This window comes from Meriones unguiculatus, chromosome 6 (assembly GCF_030254825.1).
Source record: "Meriones unguiculatus strain TT.TT164.6M chromosome 6, Bangor_MerUng_6.1, whole genome shotgun sequence".
Lineage (NCBI taxonomy): Eukaryota > Metazoa > Chordata > Mammalia > Rodentia > Muridae > Meriones > Meriones unguiculatus.
The window spans coordinates 120,408,273-120,429,223 of NC_083354.1; positions in this window are offsets into that span (position 1 = coordinate 120,408,273).

Here is a 20,951-nt window from a genome sequence, read left to right on the forward strand (position 1 = left end):
GTGTGTGTGTGTGTGTGTGTGTGTATGAGGGCTTGGGTTCTTTGTTTTAATCTGGCGGTATTAGGAATTGAACTAGAAATTGAAAGACTCAGTTTTGCTAATCAGAATCTCCACTGCAAGGCCCCTTGCAAATGGAGGAACCCGTTGCCATAATTTTAAACCATGTGCTGCTGAGGCTCAGTAGTTTTTGTCATTCTTTGAGGAATGTTCCCTCTTCCCTTAGTCTCAAAGATACTTGCTCTTTCAAGACAACACTACATTTTAGTAACATTTTGTTAGTCTCTAGACAGTCTTGCCCTTCCAGCTTGTGATTTTTGTCGTGGCCACAAATCCAGCCTACATAACCCTAAATGATGCCCTTATTAAAGTATACCTTTTTCATGACCATATCTCTTGTGTGAGAGAGAAAAATAAAACTTTTCTTATAAACACAGATCCTGAATGACAGCCATAGGTTTCACAGTGTATAACAAAGCAGCCAGGGGTATACAACAGATGATTAATAAGTGTTTACTAGTAATAGTAGATGTTTTTGGCAACAGCATTGGGCAAGGGATGGTGGTGTTTAATCTTTAGTTTGAGGATCCCTTATCAAAATACTTGGAATGAGAGTATTTAGAATTTTGAGCTCTTTGGTTTTTGGGATATTTGCATAGACTTTAATAGTCAATGACCATAAAGCAAAATCCTAAAATATTAAATGCTCCAAAATAGGAAATTTTGAGCATCAAGTTATCCTTAAATTTCAGAGAATACCTCTGGCTTCCTCCCTCCCTCCCTCTTTCCTTCCCTCCCTCTTTCCTTCCCTCCCTCTTTCCCTCCCCTCTCCCTCCCCTCTCCCCTCTCCCTTTTGGCTTTTCCAGATATGGTTTCTTTGTGTCTGGCTTTGTAGACCAGGCTGTCCTCAAACTCACAGAGATCCGCCTGCCTCAGCCTCCCTGAGTGCTGGGATCACAGGTGTGCACCATGTGCCTGACTCTTGAGAGCATTTCTGATTTTGAATTAGTTATGTTTGCCTTGCAGCATGTTTAACTCCCAGCGTAAACTATAAATCCTGCCCCAGGGAGCCCCAAGTGTCAGTTTCTACCGCTACATTAGAGGTGAAGCACATCAGCCCCAACGAGATGAAGGTCCTTAACAAGATCCCATGGAAAGCGAGTACTCCATGAGGCTTGAACTCTGCAATTCCAGGGCCACTTGTCTTTGAGCCTTGTTCAAAACCAGGCAAGACAGACAGAGCAAAAAGCTGTGCATAAAACAGAAGGGACCGTCAGCTTATTTGACCATTGAATCTGCTGCCATGGAGTGAGACACGTTAAACAGGTCTCAAATTACAGCAATTTGACCGTCATCTAAATGGGAGCCCATAAATTCAGAAAAAGACTTCAGCTGCTCCAGCCTGAGTTGCATGCAGTGAGACAAGGCCATTAGAAAGGTGTTTTTCTCTTGCTGGATTTTTAAGTGGCCATCCTGTCTTTTTTGGATCAAGGACGTTTGGAAGGCTAAATAGCAGAGTCAAATAGCCACAAATCTCGAGTCAGGAAGCACATTTGAACTGTTGGAGAGATCAGCATCTCTCTATTCTCCTAACCTTGAGAGTGTGCATGCTGTTCTGGCCGGCAGATACATTGGGAAAGATTAAAGAGGTCAAGGGAGTCCTAGCAAACTGAGTTTTTTCACTCAGAAAAGAGGACAGATCTCACTAGCATTTAGAAAATGTTAAACCTAACTCATCTACTTAGTGAGCTCAGGAAATGGCTGTGAGGACTGTCATTGATGCTGGATTGCGTGGACACACGCTACCCTGTAAAGAACTCACACCTGTGGCTGCAGACGTGACTCTGCCCGAGACGCCTTCCCAAGGATTCACTCCCTTGCTTTATGTGATACCCAACAGAAGGAAGTACCAGGGGGAGATGGGCTTAGTCTTTGCATCCCCCCCTTCCACTATCTGAGACCCCTCTGCTTAGCAGGTGACCTCCGTTCCCTCACCTGTGAAAAGGGCAGAGTCATCTGGTACCTGTGTTTCTTGACAGTATGAAGTTTGGAGCATTCATATATATACCAACAATACGAAAATTCTGGTTTTATACTTTTTGTGACGAGGGGACAGATGAGGCTGGGTGGAAGTCAGCACTGCACTGAACGGCATTCTATGCACTAGTTACCATCAAGGGTTGTTTGGGAAAGGAAATGGGGTCTATCAAAGAATTCTTCTTGAATGGATGGCACACCCCTCAAAAAAAAAAAAACCCTCATTAACTTTTCTGAGTGACAGAAGCTGGCAGATGGGATGCAGCCAGACACACAAGTCACAAGGCTTTGGGGATGAAAATGAGTCTTTCACTCGCCAAACACCCCACTCATGTCACAGTACTAGAACAACTATCAGAGTCTTGAATTCTGCACCGGGAGAAGTCCCCAGTCACATTACTTCATTCTCAAGAACTTTAGGATTAAATAAGGATCCACCTTGCTGACAGAGTATCTGAAAATTAAGCTTTTTCCTCAAAGGCATGCATTCAATAATTAGGAAAAGGAAAACTAGCCAAGATTAATAGAGCATCCTAAGGCTCATTTGTATGTACGAAATGGATCTTGGGGAGTCTAGTCTGGCAGAAGCTGGTTTTGATCCTCCATGGTAAGTTCCACTGCAGAACTTTCTCAAGACACTAAAGCCCATTGTGTGGACTGACCTGTGATTCTTCCTTACAGTGAGTAGTTCACAAAAACTTGTGTTTAATCACATCCAGACTGGAGCTTCTCGGTGCTCCTGGGAATGACATGAGTGATGGATTGCCCTTTAGCTTGTAGTACAGAAAAGAAAATAGGTACAGAGAAAAACGGTACTCATAGTGGCTGGATAGAGCCAGCAGGCTGGTGAGTGGGGCTAGCGTAGCAGAAACTGGTGTTCTGTCCTCACCAAGGAGGCAGGATGGGGCATGGCCAAACTTCACTACTCCAACATAGAAACAGCAGCTATTTGTGAGCAATTCTGCTCCAAGTGGTCCTTGATGCACATTTTTTCAACCTTAGGATAACTAAACAGCCATAACCTAAACATCTGGTAGAAATCCTTTGAATTTTGATCTTCCCCAAGGCTAGTAACAAGCTGCTTCCCTGCCCTCTCAAGATCCTAAGCATTGGCGTTTGGGCCCCGGAGCTTGCTGGGTTGTAAAGATAGGATGGTTGGGAGGCTGGTGTATGATACATACTTTTAGCGTATTTTCAACTTCCAGTGGGCTTACGGTGTAATCCACAGTAAGTCCGGAGTGTCTATATTTCTGTCCAGTATTTCTTGTCTCAAACACTATGCATTCAGAATTTTTTTATTACAATAAGTTAACTGTTTATTATTTAACCCTCGCTGTCATAAAACTTCATATAGATACAGAAAACATTCTAAGACGCTTGGGGATGTTTTGAAGTTACTACATATATTTTAACTGTTGCTTCTAGAAATATTTGATCCATAGATGTCCAGTAGTCCTTGGGAGTCATTTTTCAGCCCTGATTTCTCTGTCTGCAAGACAGAAGATCCTGCCTCCTGTCTTTACTGTCCACCCACAGCTGCTGCCCCAGCATGGCCCTGCCTCAATTTCCCAAAAGGCCGCTTCCCTGAAGATGGGCACTGTTTCTCACTATGATATGACCCATGCCTAACAGACCACCTGGCATATGCTGGAGGTGGATGTGAGGTAAAATATATGTGAAATAAAGAGAATCTGGGGTCCCTCTAGGAGTCCTACTCTGAGAGAAAGACGAAAGGTCTGTGGAATGGCTTCCTCAGTGACCTACAGGATGTTAAGGGTTGGAGGTCCCCCAGCAGCTCTGGCTCAGAAGCCCCCTTCGGGTTGCCCTTGCGCTGTGTGCACGCTGACCTAATCACAGGTTCACCCTCTGTCCGATGGAGCTGTGCTAACAGGGCTGAGCAAGCCACTTTCGAATGCAATTGTTCCCTTACGTGGGAGGCAACTGTGCTGGTGGTTTGCAGCTGGCAACATCTGAGGCGAGGAGACCTCACTGCACTTCCTGCCGTCCACAGGTTAACGTGCCTTGCCTTCTCAAGCCATCACAGAATTCTCCAGGAGTGTTAGGCTCACGTGATTGCTTCTAGTGCTTTCTTCGTTTATGTAACAGATGGATCTCAGCAGCCAGGTAGTTCCTTGAGATGCCCTCAAACAAGGGCTGGAAGATGTCCTGGTTCCTGCAAGTGCCAAACCATCACTAGAGCTACTGGGCATTTTAATTTGCAGGAAAATGATGAAACTGACTCCTTGGTAAGGTCCTAGGCCAGTAGCTATTTCCCTGGAAGCTTTTATTTTCTCCTAGTGAGCTGACAGCTGCACATGGCCAGGAAGTGTATGGCTCTCTGTGGCTGAGGGAGGGGGGTGGTTGGGGCAGGAGGGGCTGTTCTGCTTGTTCAGGACAAAGACCCAATGTGTCTTGCCCAGTGTTTCAGATTTCTCAGGGCAGCTTGATGCTCAGGCATCTGCTATAGGGCAGGCTGGCTCCCCTGAAGACTCTTTCTCTAGTTTTATGGGCTGCTTCCATCTGTTGAGAATTCTTGGGTGTGAAGAATCTGTGAATTGAGATCTGGATAGTGTTTCACATTCTCAATCGCTCTCCACATTTAACAAACCACCTGATGCCTGTTAAAGCCAGTTTAATAGCTGACATGGGTTTTGTATTTTCTGCACTTAAATGACTGTGTTCATACCCATACACATGTTGGATTCTTCAGGAATTTGCTCCAGACAAATGTGTTCCAGGTCACATTACACCATATTTGTCTCAAAAAAATCATAAAGTGCCAGTCAGTCTTGTAGAATTGCTGGCATAGATGTGGCTTGTTTTTTGTTTGTTTTTTGTTTGCTTGTTTGTTTGTTTTGTTTTTCCTTGTTTGTTTGTTGTTGTTTTATTGGGTTTTTTTTTGTGGAAACTTAGTTTTCAACAAAGACTAGAGGAGATAAAGTAAACTATGAGAGTCAGATGTACAGGTTATCTGATGACAATAGGTTCTTAGGAAAACAGGACAAAACAAGAAAGACAGGAATTGAACTTAAGGCCTCCCTGAGTAAAGTGAAGTGGAGACAAGTGTCCCTGTTGAAACACCTGGAAAAGCCGTTCTGGCTCTGGCCACTTTCGGTAAGCCACAGGGAGGGCAGCAGGATGAGGAAGGCTGAACTGACCAGACCCACTGGCTGCTTAAGAATAAATGTCTGTGTGAACAGCAATTCAGTGTTCTACAATCAAATGTCATCTGAGTGAAAAGCCTATTCTCTGGGTTTGCGTTGGGGAATTTAGTGTGTAGGAGTCTCTGCCTCCTTCACTCTGAACCTGTTTGGGGAACCTTGGTAATTCAGCTCTGTCTGAACCACAGAAGTGGAGGGACTGGGGAGCAAGTGGAAACCCAGTCATACCCTGTCATTAGCAAAGCCCCAAGACCATCCTAATCAAGCCCGCCTCCTTAAAGCACTGAAAAAGAAAAGAGAGTTAAAGAGGACTGCCATATGTCCTCACTATTCAACTCATCCTGCTCTCAGCGGCTGCAGTTGACACTGTCAATAATCTTTCATATTCGTTTAATTAATACCATATAGTTAACGGGAAATAAATAATATGGGATTGCTTCGAGTAAAGATAATGGATACCTGGAAATGGACAGAATTTTATATCTTTAAAAGTAATACAGTACACATATAACATGTAGCACACACTACATATGCACATACAGAGCTACTGACATGTATGTAGTTACAATTGTGTGCTGGGTTGCCTCTGAAAAGCCTGCCTGAGCTCAGAGCTGAGTGTTTCAGTGACAAGATGGAGAGAATATCAGCAGACAGCCCTTCCTGAAGAACACTCCATGCCCTGGAGATCAGTACAGAAACCCAATAAGTAGTCTCAGAGCCAGAAAAAACAAGAACCTTGGTAGGTGGGTGGGAGCCTGCTAGTGGGCAATAGAACTTCTAGCAGCAATAGAATTTCTGAGAAATGATCCAGTCTCAGCATCCCAGCCACAGCCAGTGGCCACTGCTCACACCTGTTCTGCTCCTGCAAAGTGTGAAGCCCCTCCCCACATCTCTCCCCTGAGAAGAGCTCACCAAGAGACTGGAGGATTCAAACAGCAATTGTCTCCTGCCCGGAGGAGCCCTCAACGATTCCTCCCAATTCCTTGGGACTCTATTTTGTTGTCTATGACATGGGTCTATTGTTTGTTTCCCAGCAGCGGGCTGTCCTTTCTGTGAGGGTGAAGCTCTTCATGAGGGTTGAAGTTAAATCCACAGTGAGACTTCGGTTTCTCCCCCTTTCCCTGCTGGGCTCTTTCCATGGGGGTTGGGGATGCTTGTTCAAAAGGATGTGTGGCCACTCTGCTGGGGGCGCCAGCTGTAGGAAAGGCTAGGCCCCAGGAACCCTTATTCACCGAAATGAAGAATTACTGACTGCTTCCTGCCACCATATCCTGGGCTTTGTGGAGTGGCAGATGTCAGGATAACAATGAGAGAGCAGAAGCCCAGGGGCATCTGACCACCCGGGGCCCATTATCCTTTCCTCTCTTCCAGCTCCAGCTAAACTCTGCTGAAACCAAATCAAACTTCCTTCTTTCCCACTTATGCCGTCCTACAGTTCACAGGCAGTGAACTCCTGTGTGCATGAGTAGCAATTATTCCTGGGAGAGAACATTCCAAAACCAATTAGGTATAGCATGTCTTCCATCGGGTTTTAACTGTTCCTAAAAGAAAATGTTGTTTAAATCTAGAATTATTTATTTAAATTTTCCATTGGCAAATGAACTGAAAACCCACCCATCCAAACATCAGGACCATGGCTTATCTGAAGAACCTCTCCTACTCCCGATACTCTGTGTCACTTTCACTTCTTTGATTATCAGTTTACTGAAATTAGCTGTAGCTCTACATGCTTTGATTGCAGTGGAGTGTAGCAGAACACATGCACACGTGTAGTTAATTAAAGTCTTAGTGACCTCCCTGGAACCCGCAGGTTTCCACATCTTTCAGATGCCTGCAGTCAATTAACAGTCAAAGTCATTAAGGTTTCCATTGTGTTTACTGCACTTCCTCCTTACGGGGAAAGAGAACATTAGAAAATTTCAGAAGTGGGGGCAGGGAGGAGAGGAAACCGTCCCTGAACACCGCATAGTCCTCAGTATCCAAGGATTCCTCATCTGCAACACAATGAAGCTTGGATTGGAAATATTTTTAATGTGTTTTAACTGAACATGATAGACTCTTTATCGTGCCATTATTTCCTAGAGAGTAATGAAATAACTTTTTCATGGCATTTATTCTGTATTCTAGAAGTAACTCTCACTGTTCTGTTTGCTAAGTTCCCTGAGAGAACTGTGGGACATGGTATTTTGTCAGGGTTAGGATTTATTTTAAAATGCCACATACAACAGATGTGATAGGAAAGAGTTTATTAGATGGAGGTGGAGAGAGAGAGGGACAGAGAGAGAGAGACATGGTGGGGTCCCCCCTCCCCCAGGAAAGAAAGTGAGAGAAAGAGAGAAAGAAGCATGGATGGGGGCCCTCGAGAAAGGAGAGAGAAGCCAAAAGAGCAAACCAGAACCAGCAAGGGCAAGAGAGAGATAGAAAGGGATTGACAGACTGGTTATATCTGAAGCAGCTGGCCAAGGGGATGTCATAGGACTCAGGTACTGACATAGGACATTGTTAGGCTCCTGAAGGCCCCTAAGAGCAGGCCAGTTGGATTGCACAACATAACAGTCAGCCCTGGTCATGTCACCTAGAGGAAAGAGAGACACTCAAATGCTATGTTTCTTTTAAAATAGCCACCATGGTTGGTTGGTTTGTTAGAGGAGGGTATGTTCTCAGTGACACATAGAAATGGTGGAAACACACACACACACACACACATACCAATTCTGCTGCCTGAACAAAGGGGAAGTGCTTTGTTCTAAGGTCTCGACTAAGCAGTGTGAATAGACCAGAAAGCTAGAGATGGGGATAGGGGATCAGACAAGCCAAGAAGGCTGCTGGGAAAAACGGAAAGCATAGGGAGTCGCCCAGGAAGCAGCCTAGCTTATGGTATAGGTTTATGTTTTCTGTTTTGGCTCACAAGAAGTCAGAGCCTATTACCCTCTGATGACTAGTCCTTGTTCTCAAAATGAATGCCTAAATATTTCGCCAAGCAGGGATGCTGATACTTGGATGTGTTTCCTCTGAATGTGCTAAGGTTAAAGGGTATCCAACATATCAGATATGGACAGTCACAGAAGACACCAGGCTCTGTGCCCATGGGCCGTTGTATAGGAGAGATCCAGAACGAGGTCCCTGTGCCAAGTGGTCCTTTTCTTATCCCATGTTTTTATTCTGCTTTCCACGAAGAAATCACAAGCTGCCTATTTACAACGACAGTAATTTCATATATGCACCTACCTCCTCAGAAATCTTGTCCGTGGACACTGTTGGTTTTCCCTGGAACCTGTCCACTACTTTCTCTTTTATGTAGGATACACTACTATTAACTTCCTGAGTTCCTGCAGTGACCTTACCTCTTACCACTTCCTCTCCTTCCAGCCAGCCAGCCACCAGCTGATGGGGGCCTGTGACTTAGAGCAGGCCAGTTAGAGAATATCCCAGAAGTCCCCAGTCTTCCCCTTGAGTGGCATGGGAGGCTGAACTCAGGCAGAGGAGATGATTGGGGGCCTGCTGAGACCTCTGAGCAAAGTGAAGCTGATTGGGGACATAGGACCAGGGTCCAGTCATGGTCACCTGTCCAGTTTTCAGTTCTGCAAGAGATTTAAAAAAAAAAAAAAACTCCCTGTTTTTATCAGTTTCAGTTGGCCTCCTGCTGCTTTTAGCTAAGCATCTTGCCTGTAGTCCTGCATGTAGTACTGCTTAGAGGGTGTTAGTTTAGCGACAGTGAAGGACTATGTAGATAGGGGGCAGGACAGTTTCTCAGACTCATGTTCCCTGTGGAAATTGTGTTCAAATGAAAAATTCATTTGTGGACCAGCCAGTGAATACCTTGTGAGTATCAGGGCATGCAGCTCCAACCTCAGGGCCTCCTGACGCCTGGAAGCCACAGGAACAGCCCCAGACACTGCCCCAAAGCTCAACCCCTCACACTAGGGAGAAAGACCAAATCTCTGGGCTCACTGGTTCTCCAAGTTGGCTGTACCCAGGAAGCAGTGTCTGAACACAGTATCAGGGAAGCTGCAGCTCATTAACCTTAGAACAAGAAAGCCAGTGTGAGGCTAGCTGTCCCCAGGACTTCCTCTGGTGAGAGCAGAGCGCCTGGGCTCCTGAGGAGTCCAGTTGATCCAAAATATCATACATCTGAGGAGAACCACCCACCAATCAGAGACAATATCCACCAATCTGAGGAGGGCTCCTTCAGGAACATCCAGCCTCCTGCCCAGGACTCTTCCTGTACCTCCCTCCCCGCCCCAGAGGTCTGGCAGGCCTCAGAAACTACCAGCCAATACCAGAAACAACTAGATGGCTAAAGAACAGTATAAAAACACAATCAATAAAATCCAAAGCAAATAAATAAATAAATAATATGCAGCTCCAGAAATGAGTTATTGCAAGGCAATCAGTCCTGGACAGTCTAGCACAACTGAAACACAAGAAAATGACCTTAAATCTATGCTTACGAAGATGATAATGGAGGAAACAAATGAAATCCATAAAGAAATATGAGAAGATACAGATTGAGGCCATTAGAGAAACCTGTAGAAAGAAAATGAATAAATCACTCAAAGAAATTCAGGAAAATGCAAATAGGTGAAGAAAATTAATAAAATGGTTCAAGATCTGAAGATGGAAATAGAGATAATAAAGAAAGCACACCTGAGGCACTCCTGGAAAGAGAGAACTTAGAAAAGAAAACAAACTATAAAAGTAAACGTCTCCAATAGACAAGAGATGGAGGAAAGAATCTCAGGTTGAAAGACTCCCAGGAGCCTATCTAGACGGGGAGACCCCGCTTCCCAAGGAACAGCGAGACCAGCCTTTCGGATGCAAACCGCAAGAGGTTTATTTTGATACACGGGTACCCGGGGCGACCAAGCCTATTGGAGGACTTGCGCGCCTCTCGGTTGGGGTGACGGGTTTTTATAGGGCTCGGGAGCAGGAAGCGCGGTTACAGAAGCGAGAAGCATAGTTACAGGGGTCTGATTGGGTGGTTTGAACAAAGCCGTAGTTAAGTCACGTACCCAGAACAGGGAAGGCGGGAAGGCAGATTGTGAGCCCAGTCACGTACCCACCCGGAACCGGAAGGCGGGAAAGAATGCAGCGAGGTAGCTCTTGCTATACCGCGCCTACTCTACATAGTGTTAACAATCGCTGCTTATCTTTTGGTCTTTCATTTCCCCCTTTCCTATGATCATTTGAAGACCCAATCTTGGGTCTTCCAGATATGACCCCTTGTATCTTATAGATTTATTTTTTATAATGGGATCTGGGGTTCCTTCAGGGTGGATATAGGGGTAGTAAGCCAAGGAGAACTATTACAGGATCTCTCTAGGCTTTTAGCCCAGTTGCTGTAATATTAGTGTCCATTTCAGCTAAGCAGATGTCCAAGACAATAGCTAATGCCAGGGAGCCCCTTTTGACTTAGCATTTCAGCCTGCTAGGGGGGATTTGGGCGTAGATTCGTCTTCTGGAGCTTCTTCGAGCTGACCGTTGGACGGTAGGCATCAGGGGCTAGGAAGGCTGAAATGCCAGTCAAAGGCTGGGCAATGGGGAAGTCCCAAGCATCTGGTTCATTGATCCACCCGAAGAGGCAGGGAGCAATCATGTCAGTTTCCAGGAAGTCCAGATCTCAGCTTGCAGTCCACAGCTGATCCCGGACAGAGTTAAACAGGTGAAGATCTGCTGAGACAAATTCAGACTGGAGACAGGAGTTAAAATTTGTCTATTAAATGGGAAAGATCAGGGAAAATCTCATCTGCGATCCTTTTGAGCTATGCCAGATCCAGGTCACATCCCTGAAACTCATATGAAATTTTAGTACACAAAAGGAAATATACATAATTTTAAATACTCAGAAAAGTAACATATCAGCAAATCAAACATTTTGAGAGGAACAGGTAAAACTGCATCCCACTGAATGAGTATCAGTTAGGTGTTTGTTTTATAACCTTTATACACAACCTAAGTGTGTCCACAGTAACATTTTTTTTTTCCTATGGGCATAGCTGTTTGTAATTAGTCACGAATGAAGCTTGGCCATTTTTATACACTCAGCATATACTTTTAGTTTTCACTTTTACTTTTATGTTTACACTGGAAAGTTAGGCAGAAATACATTACTGGCTTTTAGTGCTAAACCCTGGATGCTTGGACTTTCCTTAACAAAGCAACTAGAAGGAATAGGTTTAGGATATTTCTGTGTCAAAATCTACCCCAGAAATGGCAGATATTAAGAATACCATGCTAAAAGCTATGACTTTTGGGTCAGATACACACATTAAACAGATGTTTTTTAAAATAACAAGAAGCACCTTTAGTCTATCTTTAGAAGCCAACAAAGGAAATTAAAATCTTAACCTGGTGACTGAATAATAAGCAGTTATTGCTCCATCAACTTATCAGAACTCTATTGATCAATGCCAAAACTCTGGACTTTTAAAATTTTATAACATAAGCACAATAGTAGCAAAGAGGGGGGAGAAATTTAAAATATTTCCCATTTTTAATCTGCTTTAAAATATTTTATCTCTTTATAATTTATAATTATATACCTAAAAAAAACTACTTAGACTCTCCAATCTTTTGTATTTATCAACCCTGAAACATTTTTTTAAACTAAATAATAATACTCTAGATTTTTACAACCTAAACTCCTATATTCTCAGACCCTATATAAGCTCCACTTATTTATCTTAAGACATGAGTCCTGTGAGCAAGGCAAACCTGTCTTTTTTTTTTAAATAAGGTATCTAGTACTCTGTGGTTCTAGCTAATGAGCTGATCAATGAGCTAACAGTCGATCTAATTGTCTTTTCTCTAGCTGCAAAGCTACCGTAAGCTTAGCATAGCCGTCAAGGTGTTCAGAGACCTGAGAAGGATAAATTATAAGCTAAATAAATACCAATCCATGTGCCAATCAAAATGACAGGGATGACTAGTTAGCCCATTACCTAGGCAGTGTCCCTGGCTCCTGTGTTTCAGCATCCTGAACAGACGCAGTTCTGCCAGGCACATAAGATGAGAGACTGTTTCTGTGGAGAAAGAAACGAGAGAATGGCCTCACCTCGCCCTCAGCAAGGTGAAACATTGACTCCAGGTGTCCACAGTTTTGGCTGGGCCTTAACAGTAGGCCAGTTGAGGCAGTATTGCCCAGTGGTTAGCATACCACAATCCAGAGTAGCAGTCATCTGTCGTTGTGCCCAAATCTTCTTGGAGACCTTGGGGGAGCTACTGCCAGGATTGCGGGACTTCCTGTCACAATAAGCTTACACATATTAAAATGCCTAATTCAGATTTCTGACAAGCTTGAGGGCCAGCATATCCGAGTTACTCTGTTTTTATCATCTGCTCTAAACTGTGTCCTATAAAACAGAATGCTATGATCTGATTCTAGCATATTTTCGAGATGCATGTCCTAGAAGTATATATTTTAAGACAAATAGACAAAAGACTAGGTAAGGCTCAACTGCAGTATTTAGTATGACTTTAAATCTGTTCTTTCTGAACTAAAATCAAAGCAAACCTTTTAATCGGATACAGTTTATAGAGAGGTTAGCTAATCTTGCTGCTCCTACCACTTGCATTAAAATTGAACATTAAAAAGCTTTGCATTTAGCACTAATGACTAAACATCTCCGGACCAGCATGGCGGCGGGCCACGTGTAACCGAACTGAGCTGGAATCCTTAAACAAACATGGCAGCCAAACTACAGCTTCACGTGCTCTCTATTACTGAATCATCATGGCGGCTGGCCACGTGTAACTGAACTCAGCTGGAAGTCTTAAACAAATATGGCAGCCAAACTACAGCTTTACGAGTTCTCCATTGCTGAACCATCATGGCAGCTGGCCATGTGCTAGCATTAGCACAGGCTGTGACTGACAATACCAAACATGGCCATTAGGTGCTGATGATACAGCAAACACTTCGGAGCTTCCATAATCCCCCACAACCAAAAGTTCCTAGTAATCGAGTAAGCTTTAGAACCAACTGCATAACAGAACAATTTTAAACTGTAATTATTTTAGCCATACCAAACCTATCAGCTAGAATTTTTTTTTCCTTAAAAGAGCATAAAAAACATTTTGTAATGAGGAATCACCAGCCTTTTAAATGAAGTATAACATTTTAAAATACAGTTTTTCTTTAAATCATATTAACTCTCTGGCTTTTTATAACACATCCACTAACCTTCTGCAACATGCTATATACATTCAGATTTCTAGCTTTTCTTTTCTGGCTTAACCAGACATGCTTACTTTTTTGTTCTCTTTCTTGCTTTTTCAGACAACATAAAAACTCTCACTAAAATCCTTTCCATTCTGACATGATCCTGCTGAAGCCCAGAGTCTACGTACGATTTGCTTTTTATAGGCAAAGCAAAAGCAAGTTACATTACTATAAAGAGGAGTTCTGAAACTGCCAATTTTTTTTTAAAATAACTTTCCTGCATCTGATAACATAAAGGTAACAACCAAACTCTAAGGAACTTAGAACAAGCTTTAAGGAACTTGGTGGAACTTCCCCTTTTCTTTGTCTCAAGATAAGAGGGTGTAAACATGTTTTTTTATAAACAAAGCAGCTTATCAAACAAACGCTCTCCATAAGATACATTTCAAAAACTGCAATTTTCTCAGTCATAGTCATACCCAAATGTCTGATAAACTTTAAACAATTTTTTAAAACCCGTTTTTGCAATATTAAAACAAAGTACCCCTTTTGTAGAAGTCACAAGGCATAAACATAATCTTTAAAATTAAAACCAGATTTTAAAACCAGAATTTACCAGTGCAAGCAATTTTTAAAACCAATACCAATTTAAAATAAGCTATCCTTTTAACCTAGAAGGAAATGAGAATTATTTGACCAAGGTTTTTCTTTTTTTTTTTTACCCATACCAAGATGGCGGTTACATTATAAAATATAAAATCACATGGTGAAGTCAAGATGGCGGCGAGACACTGAGACACTTTAGACCATGTGGCAGCCTATACAATATGCGCTTATGGATCTAATAAAGCGCATAGGCACACATTTTAAACAAATTTCGTGAGGCCTTTCAGAACAGAAAACAAAAGGTAGACAGACAAACAACACTCACTACACTTATGACAAAAATCAGGCAGACAGAAGACAACACAAACCGCGCGGTACGAGATCCGCGCCAAAGCGAACACAAAAATTCAGATGGAGACCGTGTCGGAGGTCCGGTTCCTCCGTCTCCCAGATGAAGCACGTAGCCTTCTCTCAGGGGCGTCGCCCCAAAGAGTCCCACTCGGCTCCTGTTTCCAGACAGGAGGGAACCCAAGAAGGGTTACCTTTCAGACGGGGAAGCAAATGATTCCCCTATCAGGCACTCCTGAGACGTCTCCCAGGAGGCACGGAATAGAAGTACGAGCCCGTTGGCTCCTTCTAGTTTCCGTCTGATACAGATGACCTGGCCAAGTCCAGACCACAGGGGGACTCGAACCCCCTGGAAACGAACTCACACAAAGACAGACCGTTTAACACAACGATACACAAGACTCACAGAACAAAAAGCCGGCAGGTCTTACCTCCCGATGCTGGGTCGATGGTCCCTGGGCGGGGGTCTCAGATCTCGGTGGGACCTCCAAATGAAAGACTCCCAGGAGCCTATCTAGACGGGGAGACCCCGCTTCCCAAGGAACAGCGAGACCAGCCTTCGGATGCAAGCCGCAAGAGGTTTATTTTGATACACGGGTACCCGGGGCGACCAAGCCTATTGGAGGACTTGCGCGCCTCTCGGTTGGGGTGACGGGTTTTTATAGGGCTCGGGAGCAGGAAGCGCGGTTACAGAAGCGAGAAGCATAGTTACAGGGGTCTGATTGGGTGGTTTGAACAAAGCCGTAGTTAAGTCACATACCCAGAACAGGGAAGGCGGGAAGGCAGATTGTGAGCCCAGTCACGTACCCACCCGGAACCGGAAGGCGGGAAAGAATGCAGCGAGGTAGCTCTTGCTATACCGCGCCTACTCTACATAGTGTTAACAATCGCTGCTTATCTTTTGGTCTTTCAAGGTGTAGAAGACACAATGGAGGAAACTGATGCATCTGTCAAGGAAAATTTTAAATCTAAAAAAATTCCTGACACAAAACATCCAATAAATCAATGACACTTTTTCTACTAGTAGATTTAGGGTATTTGGTTTTACGTTAAGGTCTTTGGTCCACTTGGACTTTAGTTAGTGCAGGGTAATAAGTATGGATCTATTTGCATTTTTCTACATATAGACATCCAGTGAGACCAGCACCGTTTGTTGAAGATGTGAGAGCCTTCAACACCCCACCCACACCAAAGGACGGGCCAATAAAACAGAAGCTAAACTGAGAAGTAATGACACTAACAGATGTCATGAATAAAATGGACCTAACGAACATCTACAGAACTTTTCACCCAAACACACAAAAAAATACCCCTTCTTTTCAGCACCTCGTGGAAACTTCGCCAAAATTGACCATGTAGTAGGGCACAAACCAAGCCTCAACAGATACAAGAAAATTGAAATAATGCCTTGTATTCTATCAGACCACATGAACTAAAGCTGGACCACAACCACAACAGAAATAATAAAAAACTTACACACACATGGAAATTGAACAACTCCCTACTCAATGACCACTGGGTCAAGGAAGAAATAACGAAAGAAATTAAGGACTTCCTAGAAGTCAATGAAACTTATGGGACACAATGAAAGGAATGCTAAGAGGAAAGTTCATTGCACTAAGTGCCTTCATAAAGAGATTGGAGATATCACATACAAACAACTTAAGGGCACACCTGAAAGCCCTAAGAAAATAAAAGCAGACATACCCAACAGGAGTAGACAGCTGGAAATAATCAAACTCAGCTGAAATCAATAAATTAGAAACAAAAAGAACAATTCAAAGAATCAATGAACTAAGATCTGGTTCTTTGAGAAAATCAACAAGATAGACAAACCCTCAGCCAAACTAACTGAAAGGCAGAGAAACACTATCTAAATCCACAAAATCAGAAATGAAAAGGGAGATATAGCAACAGACACTGAGGAAATCCAAAGAATCATTAGGTCTTACTTCAAAAGCCTATGTACCCAAAATTTGAAAATCTAAATGAAATGGACAATTTTCTTGATAGGTTCAACTTACCAAGGTTGAATCAAGATCAGGTTGACAAATTAAATAGTCCTATATCCCCTAAGGAACTAGAAGCAATCATCAAAAGTCTCTCAACCAAAAGAAGCCCAGGGCCAGAAGGTTTCAGCACAGAATTCTACCAGACTTCAAAGAAGATCTAATACCAATACTCTTCAAACTGTTCCACAAAATGAAAATGGAAGGAAATTTCCAAACTCATTCTGTGAGGCCACAGTCACCTTAATACATAAACCGTACAAAGACCTAACAAAGAAAGAGAATTTTTAGATCAATTTCTCTTATGAACATTGATGCAGAAATATTCAATAAAATGCTCACTAACTGAATATAAGAACACATCAAAAATATCATTCACCATGACCAAATACAGTTTATCCCAGGCATGCAGGGGCAGTTCAATATATGGAAATCCATCATTGTAATCCACCATATAAATAAACTCAAAGAACAAAACCATATGATCATTTCCTTAGATGGCTAAAAGCATTTGCCAAAATCCAACACTTGTTTATGTTTAAAGTGTTGGAGAAATCAGGGATAAAATGATTTGCACATAATAAATTTGCACAAAATAAAATGCACATAATAAAGTCAATATACAGTAAGCCTATAGCCAACATCAAACTAAACAGAGACAAACTTAAATCAATTCCACTGAAATCAGGAACAAGACAAGGCTGTCTACCTTCTTTGTATCTCTTCCATATAGTACTAGAAGTCATAGCCAGAGTAATAAAACAACTAAAGGAGATCAAGCTGATACAAATTGGAAAGGAAGAAGTCAAAGTATCACCATTCACAGATCATCGGATAGTATATATGAGTGATCCCAAAAATTCTACCTGGAAACTCCTACAGCTGGTAAACACCTTCAGAAAAGTGGCTGGATAAAAAAATTAACTCAAACAAGGAGAGCAACAGAACAAGAAAATTTGAACACAGGGAACTTCCCAGAGACTCATACTCCAACCAAGGACTATTTATGGAGATGACCTGGAACCCCTGAGCAGATGTAGCCCATGGCAGGTCGGTGTCCAGGTGGGTTACCTAGTAATGTGAAGAGGGACTGCCTCTGACATAATCTGATTGGCCTGCTCTTTGATCACCTCCCCCTGAGGGGGGAGCAGCCCTACCAGGCCACAGAAGAGGACAATGCAGCCACTTTTGATGAGAACTGATAGACGAAGATCAGAAAGGAGAGGAGAACCTCCCCTATCAGTGGACTTGGGGAGGGGCATGCATGCAGAAATGGGAGGGAGGGTGGGATCGGGAGGGGAGGAGGGAGAGGCTTATGGGGGGATACAAAATTAATAAAGTGTAATTAATAAAAAAATGTTGAAAAAAATTAACTCAAAAAAAAAATCAATAGCCCTCCTGTATACAAAATATGAATGGGCCGAGAAAGAAATTAGAGAAACAAAACCCTTCACAATAGCCACAAAAAGAAAGTAAACTATCTTAGTATAACTCTAATCAAGCAAGTGAAAGACCTATATGAAAAAACTTCAAGTCTCTGAAGAAAGAAACTGGAGAAGATATCAGAAGATGGAAAGATCTCCCATGCTCATAGTTCACTAGGATCAACGTAAAAAAAAAAAAATATGGCCATCTTACGAAAAGCAATCTACAGATTCAGTGCAATCTCCACCAAAATACCAACACAATTCTTTACAGACCTTGAAAGAAAAATGCTCAACTTCATATGGAAAAACAAAAAACCCAGAATACCTAAAACAATCCTGTAAAATAAAAATCTTCTGGAGGTGTCTCCATGCCTGATCCCAAGCTATACTATAGAGCAACAGTAATAAAAACTGCATGGTTCTGGCATAGAAACAGACTGGTGGATGAATGGAATCAAATCAAAGACCCAGAAATAAACCCACAAACATAGATGGACACTTGATTTTTGACACAGGAGCCAAAACCATAAATGGAAAAAAAAGAAAAGATAGCATCTTCAACAAATGGTGCTGGTCTAACTGGATGTCTACATGTAGAAAAATGCACATAGATCCATATTTATCACCTTGAACTAAATTAAAGTCCAAGTTGATCACAGACCTCAACATAAAACCAAAAACCGTAAATCTACTAGAAGAAAAAGTAGGGAAGAACCTTGAACTCATTGGCAAAAAAGACAGCTTCCTAAACAGAACACCAACAGCTCAGGCCCTAAGATCAACAATTAACAAATAGGACCTTATAAAACTGAAAAGCCTCTATGAAGCAAAGGATGCTGTCAATAGAACAAAACAACAGCCTACAGACTGCGAAAAGATCTTCACCAATCTAACATCCAACAGAGGGCCAATATCTAAAATACATAAAGACCTCAAGAAATTAAACACCAACAAAACAAATAATCCAATTAAATAATGGGTTACAGAGCTAAAGAGAGAATTCTCGACACTAGAATATTGAATGGCAGAGAAACATTTAAAGAAATGCCCAATGCCCTTAGTCATCAGGAAAATGAAAATCAGAAGGACTCTGAGATTCCATCTTCGACCCCTCAGAATGTCTAAGAGCTGGTGAGATTGTGGAGAAAGAGGAATACTTCTCCATTGCTGGTGGGAGTAAAAACTTATACAACTGCTTTGAGAATCAACCTAGTGCTTTCTCAGAAAATTAGGAATAGTAGCACCTCAAGACCAAGCTATACTACTCCTGGGTATATATCCAAAAGATGCTCCACCATACAACAAGGACATTTGTTCAACCATGTTCATAGCAGCTTTATTCATAATAGCCAGAATCCTGAAGTAACCTAGATGTCCCTCAACCGAAGAATGGATACAGAAATTGCAGTATTCCATTTACACAATGGAATACTACTCAGCAGATATTAGCCATATAATTAGCCATATAATTAATACAAGAAAACCATACTACAATCCACAGACCTAAATAATCTAAACAAGGAGAACCCTAAGGAAGATGCATAATTTTCATTCAGAAGGGCAAATAGAATAGACACCAGAAATGGTTAAAGAGAGGGAAGAGAAAGGGAGCATTCCATAGATATCCTCTGAAAGACCCAGGAAAGCATCAAAGTAGATGCTAAAGCTCACAGCCAAACTTTGGAAGAGTTGGGGAATAGAAGGACCCAGAGGAGACAGGAGCTTACCAGGAGGCCAATAAAGCCAACAAATATGGGCAGAGAGGGGCCTGCAGACACTGATGCACCAACCAAGGACCATGCATGAAGAGGACCTAGACCCCCTGCTCAGATGTAGCTCATAGGCCTTTCAGTCTCTATGTAGGTATCCTAATAAAGGGAGCAGGGCTGTTTCTGACACGGACTCTATTACCTGCTCTATGATCACTTACACCTGGCTGGTGGGCCTAGCCAGGCTACAGAGGGAGAAGATGCAGGCAGTTCTGATGAGACTTGATAGTCTGTGGTCAGATGGTAGAGGAGGAGAGCTCCCCCTTTCTGAGGACTAGGAGACAGGATGGGAGAAAGAGGGAGGGAAGGTGGGACTGGGAGAAGATAAGGGAGGGGTACAATCCATACGTAAAGTGAATAAATTCTAAAAAATAAATTAAAAAAGAACAAAAACGAAATCTTACTTGAATTCTCTAGAAACATTAATGAAGTTATTCATGTGAAAGTGTATTCAAAAAATGTTCCTCCTTTCGATTTTCAAAGGACATTGTGTGTACCAACTTCACAAAAATAAAAATATTTGAAAATTATTTAAAAAGAATATTTCATTTGTGTACTAAGCAGGGCCCAAGGAAAACATCAACAGAACTGTTACGAACTGCTTGGTCAAAGCTGACCCAAGAGTCTCCCCCAAGGGGCAAACTGCCCAGTAAGTTATGGGAATGTTAGGTCATAGATTGATTTATTTGGTTTTAGTATGTAAGTAATCCACAGTAGTTATAGAAAACTAAAAAAAGAAGATTGAAAATATGATTTCTCCGTAATTTTCATTGTGCATGAAGGTGGGGCATTTGCCTTTCCTATTTTCCTTTATAATCTGTCTTCCTCGCTTTTATAACTGCATGATCCACCACTATGCATGCCTCGGACACAATAACCAATCAAAATAGCAAATAAATGAATGCATTAAGTTGCACAGTATGTCCAAATCTCCATGAAAAATCAAATTTACAAAGCCCTCAAAGACAAAGGAGACTACTCACAGCTAGAGCTGATCCCCGGCACTCAGGACACCAGGCCTCATGCTGCTTCTGAGAAGTTCAGGTGGGATTTATTCAGAGCAGCAGTTGACTCTGCAGTCAGATCCACATTTTCTCTTGGCTCACAGACTTACCAGCTTTTGAACTTCAATAAACACTTTATGCAGTTACCAGATGTAGTGGGCTGTGTTTCTCTGAGATGCTTCAACACTCTTTCTTCCACCCATCTTTTACCAAGGGATCAAATCTCAGGAATTTGGTGACCTCCTGAGCCCCGGTCTCAGGGTCAGAGTGTTCTTTATATGAGAATTGAAGTTGGCTAACTTGAACCTTGCTGTGGTCTGCACCTCAAGGAAGATACATTTCAGCCTCTGCAGAGCATCTTCATATTTAGAAACTGGATTTGTTAGACCTAACAGAAGGAAAATAATGTGAATGATTGAATTGTAGTTTTTT